This window comes from Sitophilus oryzae, unplaced genomic scaffold (assembly GCF_002938485.1).
Source record: "Sitophilus oryzae breed Bouriz unplaced genomic scaffold, Soryzae_2.0 scaffold_882_pilon_pilon, whole genome shotgun sequence".
Taxonomy (NCBI): domain Eukaryota; kingdom Metazoa; phylum Arthropoda; class Insecta; order Coleoptera; family Curculionidae; genus Sitophilus; species Sitophilus oryzae.
The window spans coordinates 2022565-2029046 of NW_022147508.1; positions in this window are offsets into that span (position 1 = coordinate 2022565).

The window sequence follows — 6482 nt, forward strand, 5'->3', positions numbered from 1 at the left end:
TTTTACTTTTTTATTAAGTCATTTTCAGAAAATTAAAAATTAACGTGCCACTTAAAGTAAAGTGTTGTTTTGCGTCAATTTTGGAAAGTTTCAATAGATATGATAAAATCAGTCAATGATGAGTCAGCCACTCATTTTATTAAGAGTCAAGGATGTAAAGATTATATTCCTGCAGATTTTTAAAAATTACTATTTAATAATGGATAATATAATAATAAAAAAAATATTGTTATACCTATTATCCTTTATTATATATGCCGTTTATTATTTTTTTTAAGTAAAGCGCTTTAAAAGAAAGTTTACAGATAATTAGGTAATTTTTTAATTCTGTATACTTTTTCGAAAGATAGCGTGAAAAATCGCTACTTCCTTGCCAAAAAAACGTTTACTTACGGTTAATAAATTGTTGATAAAAATGTTTAAATGTTTAACGCAAAACTAACAACTAAAGTAATCTTTTACATCTATGACGTAAATTATCAAGTTTAGGTTTAAGACATCCTGTATGTTTTTGATTTAGATAAGTTTTACTTTTGAATCAGCCATGAAATAATTGTAATTGTCTGAACTGTTTTACGTTGATTGCATATATTTTATGACTAAGTGAGAATGATAATGACTTTACTTCAAATATAAAAAAATAGAACTATTTGTAATGGGAGGTGAGGGAGATTTTTAATATTCTAAATCTAAATGACGGTTTTTGGATATCAGATAAATGTTGATTGTTTTTACTTATATTTCATTAAAAAATATATTATGGAAGGTAAATACGCTAAAGTATTTTACATAATAAAACAATTGTTTATTGTTTAAAATAAGAGAAAAGGGGTGAGATAACTTACTTTAGATAAGTATTGGATTTAATTACTCTGAAAATTTCATGTTTACAATGCAGTTATGTATTTACATTTTCTGTTATATACAGGGTGGCGCACCTCATTCGCCTCGGTTGATTATACGAAAACGGAAAGATGTAGAAACAAAATATTTTATGGGTATAAGTGAGGAGGCAATGTGCACAATTTAAAATTATTTTGAAATATACAGGGTGTCTCAGAACTAACATTCATACCAAAGTTTTATTTTTTCTTATGGAACACCCGGTATTTTATTTCGTTTTTGGATTCTTGGGCCCAAAAAAGGCATTTATTATGGGGGTTAAATATGTTTAGAATCATTGGTTTTTGAGATATTTAAAGATATTTAAATGTGCATGCTACAAGAGAATTGATTATCAACACCCTGTACATTACTTTTCAGAATTAATTCTTGTGCTGAGTTTAAAGGTAAAGAAATTTTTAACTGAAAACTTTACTGAAAAATGTTATTGCTCGCTTAAATTTATACAGGGGTACCAAAAATTGGTGATCTATTTTAAGGATTTATTTTACATAAAAACTTTATTATTTCAAATGCAACACCCTGTATTTTTTTAAATAAATTGAAGCAGATTCAAATGCTCTTTCAAACTATATTAGGGTTTCCTATACCTATCTATCTCAGATTTTAAATAAAAAGCGATTTTTTAATAAAATGGCAATCAAGATGGCTGGTATCGCCATGGCAATTTTCTAGTGACAGTTAGTAACTATTTTCAAAATCGACATTAGTGTATGGACATTACTTATTAAAATATTGTGGGTAAATTTTAGTAAACTGTTTATATAATAATGTCCATACACTAATGTCGATTTTGAAAATAGTTACTAACTGTCACTAGAAAATTGCCATGGCGATACCAACCGTCTTGATTGCCATTTTATTTAAAAATCGCTTTTTATTCAAAATCTGAGATAGATAGGTATAGGAAACCCTAATATAGTTTGAAAGAGCATTTGAATCTGCTTCGATTTATTTAAAAAAATACAGGGCGTTGCATTTGAAATAACAAAGTTTGTATGTAAAATAAATCTTTAAAATAGATCACCAATTTTTGGTACCCCTGTATAAATTTGAACAAGCAATAATATTTTTCTTTAAAGTTTATTTCTTTACCTTTCAACTCAGCACAAGAATTTAAATCAAGTTGATTTAAATTATTGCACTCTGGATGGGAGCATAGTTTACACAGTTCCAATCTTATGCCGGGTCCAGACCAAGGCGACAAAAACTAAACACGATTTTGAGACAAAAACAAGACAAACTTGTCACAAAAAATGGAGACTTCTGACAAGACAAATTGTCCACACCGCAATGACAAAAGTACAACAAAGTCAAAAGTTTAATTGTTGCGAATGAGTTTTATTAACCATGTGTGATTTGACTGGTCTCCTACTGTTGGCAGCACACGCCATCCACACTGCGCCGACAACTTGTCGCAAAATATACGAACAAAACATAGACACTTTGATCTTTACCGATTCGAGACGGGACATTGAAAAGTCTTCAAATTTTGAAACAAAACAAAAATGAGACAAAAATGTTGCAGAAATGTATTGGATTTGTTACAACTTTGTCGTAAAACATGAATGTTTCTGTCTTGTAACTGTTTTGTCTGCTTGGTCTGGACCCGGCATTACTTACTTATAATCCAGTGCTGCAGTGACAGTCGCTCTGCTGTTTCAGGATTCTTACCGCAGCAGTCTAAAAAATGTCAAGAGCAGTTTTATCTAGTATATATAAGTATTGAGTGACATGTAACTTTGTATTTTATTTATATACTAGCGTGTACCAGCGACTTCGTTCGCGTCGAATTAATCATTTGTAATGGTGATGATAAAGCAAAGCAAGAATTTCCATTAACATACAAACTGGATAAAATTTTCTCACATTTATGTCAGTATGAGAAAAAACAATATGGCGATATTATTATATAACTTGGTAATATTTGAGGGGTAGTTTCATCTCGTTAGAATTTGACTTTCGAAAAATCCGTTTGCCAAAAATAAGCTTTTTACGTCAAGCAGTTTAAGCTGAATCGTGGTTAAGAAATTACCCAACTTTTTGGAACACCCTGTATGATTTTTTAAAAAATTCAAAATATGTAAAAAAACCAAATAAATTATGCTTGTCCAAGCGTTTTCCCGAAAGACTAACCGTTTTTTAAATAACAAATATTGTAATATTTGAGGGGCGTTTTCACCCTCTTGGAATTTGAGATTCGAGAAACCCCTCCTTATCGAACCTCTACACCCCACAGTCAATCCGTTTACCAAAAATCAGCTTTAAACGTCAAGCAGTTTAAGCAGAATCGTGATTACTCAATGGTCATATTTTATGAAACACCCTGTATAAATTTATAAAAAATCTTAGAATATGTAAAACAACAAAATAAAATATACGTGTTTAAGAGTTTTTCCGAAAAACTCACCGGTTTTAAATAAAAAATATTTTAATATTTGAGGGATAGTTTCACCGCCTTAGAATTCGAGTTTCGAAAAATCCCTTCTTATCGAACCTCTACACCCTAAAGTCAATCTGTTTTCCAAAAATCAGCTTTTTACGTCAAGCGCTTTAAGCAGGATCATGATTAATCAATGACCAGATTTTTCGAAATACCCTTTATACATTTTTAAAAAATCTTAAAATATGTAAAAAAACAAAATGAAATATACGTGTTTGAGCGTTTTTTCGGAAACTTGACCGTTTTTTAAATAAAAAATATTGTAATATTTGAGGGATGGTTTCACCCTCTTGGAACTGGAATTTCGAGAAATCCCTTCTTATTGAACCTCTATACACCCTAGAATCAACCTGTATGCCAAAATTGAGCTTCTTACGTTGAGTGGTTTGAGCAGGATCGTGATTAATCAGTATGTCAGTCACTTAAGGATTTTATATATTAGCATAGTATAAGGAAACTAGTAGCTTTACTCCTTGTCAAATCCTTTGTTCTTTTTCTGCCACTTTATATGACCTTGTTCTCGCCTCCCGTGACCACTGACGTAGCTGTATAGTCGTGGTATATTAACTAGGCAAAGTATAGTCGTGGCATTCGCCATAGTTTCACAGATATGTATTTAGGAAAATATGAGTTCATAATAAAATAAAATAAAAAAAATTGATCATCGATTAAAAACTTGCTTGAAAACAGAATATTAGTAACAATTCTTCTGTATCTGAAAATCTTCTGATGGGAAGAAATGCGGAAAAGTATATAATGACATATTTTTATATTATTATCTATTTCAGAGATTTTCCACAACTTTTTTTTGATTTAAAACAAGTTTAATTTTCTGTATATAACTGGATTCGGCATAAAATTCTGCTATAGTACACTGTTTTTATTTAAAGCACACTGCGGTGTTGCCATTCTATTTCTTATTTACTAAAACTTTGGTTAAAAACATTATATACGAAAAGTGGTAAAAAACAAGAGTGAATATCACTTTATTAATACTTAGCTATGTTTTCTTAAACATGAAGGATACCAGAATAAATTCGTGTAGAAAAATTTACTTTATCGTATACAGGGTATTTTTTATGGCGTCACCAAAATCGTAATATTTAAAATGTTGTATCTCATTTTTTTAAATGCAACACCTTGTAAATTATTTTTCTTTCAGATGTAGAATTAAAAGGTGAACATTTTTTGTATTTAAAGTGTTCTTAAATTTTTAGCCGTTTTGTAAATATTTTCTGTATTTCATTACATATTATGGGATTTTCAACGATAAAATATTAGACAAAGATCACATTAGGTGGCTTTGAAAAAAATTTACTGTTGAAAGAGTTATATGTAATATAATACTGCGAATATCTGCGAAACCGTTAAAAATTTAGAAACATTTTAAATAAAAAAAATGTTCACTTTTTAATTCTACATCTGACAGAAAAATAATATACAGAATGTTGCATTTAAAAGAAATTGAGATATATTATTTTAAATATTCCGATTTTGGTGACGCCATAAAAAATACCCTATATAGAATAATGTAAATTTTTCTACTCGGATTTGTTATCCTTGTTTAGGATTTTCTATTTTCTTTTTTAACACTTGGCTATAATAAAGCCAATTGTTAATAAAGTTATATTCACTCTAGTTTTTTACAACTTTTCGGATATAATGTTTTTAACCAAAGTTTTAGTAAATAAGTCATAGAATGGCAACATTGTAGAATGATTCAAATAAATATAGTGTACTATATGCAGAATTTTATGCTGAATCCGATTATCTACAGAAAAATGGGAGGGGGTGCAGTTGGTTAGGCAATTTAAAGAAATAAAACTAACTTTACCATAACCTTTTTTGTGACACCTTGTATATAACAAAATATTTTAGGATACGTCCCTTTATAAACCTTGAAACATATTAATAAAACTTTTTTCACATCTTCGACAACGACGACGATATTGGACTTCCTCGCACTAATGGGCCACCCTGTATATTTACGGTGGTTTAAAGCTAGTGTAGCACTTTTCTTCCCTCAAATACAAACTCAATATTTTGTCTATAATATTTTGAATATTGTTATATTACGACCACTTATAATAAAAAATAAATAAATAAAAAAAAACATAAAAAATACAGTCCACTAATTTTATAAGAGATTATAAAATTCTTTCAATTAAAAAATATGAATAATTTGCGGAGACTTTAGATGTACAAAATATTTACTCTAAAATTGTTTCAAAAACCAATCTATATAAATTATCTCCTAAATTATTATTGGAATGAAAATTTTATGACAAATCCCCTGATCAAAAAATATTTTTATGCGCATATTTGAGACAACCTGTATATCTAAAAAACTATTTTTAAAATCTGCCCACATGCTAAAAAAATAATAACATTTAATTAATTACATAATATCTCAGCTTCTAAAATAAACAAATATAATTAAATGTTTATTGATATGTAATTACTATCAGCTTGCCGATTTACATCCGATGGAAATCTAAAAAAACTCCAAGAACAATTTTTTGAATTATTACTACAATTAATAGCAGCACACAGTAAGGCACTCATTTTTTGTCAATCCGTCTCTGTGCTGGGACGCAAGGCTCGAACCTCGCAGCTCGACGGACGGAATTCAACTGAAACGCTTTGCAATCTGCCGATATTCGACAGATTGCAAAAACTGGCAGAAAATATTTGCGAGAGTGCAACTACTCTTTTCCTTAAACTATGATATTAGTATAGATTACGTTATTTTGTGAGTTATGTTTTGTTATTGAACAACTATAAATGGTGGATTTATATTTTATAAATATGACATTTGGCCAAACTGATAAAGACTAGATTGTTGTCGAAATGGTTTTGTAACTAAAAAAAATTTGGAAAAATATAATATGACATAAATATAATGTATATTATTTAAACTGAACTGCATACCCAAGAATCTCTGCATAATTTAAAAAATGTCAAGTATAAAACCCGCGGATTTCATTTTAAAACTGAATTTCAAAGTAGCTTTTCTTCTTGATAACTAAATTTCGAATGACTATTTGATTAGAAACAACAATTAAAATAAAGTAGTGATTTAATTATTCACCAATAATAAAAAGTAGAATTTGATAAGACAAGGATTATTACTTGA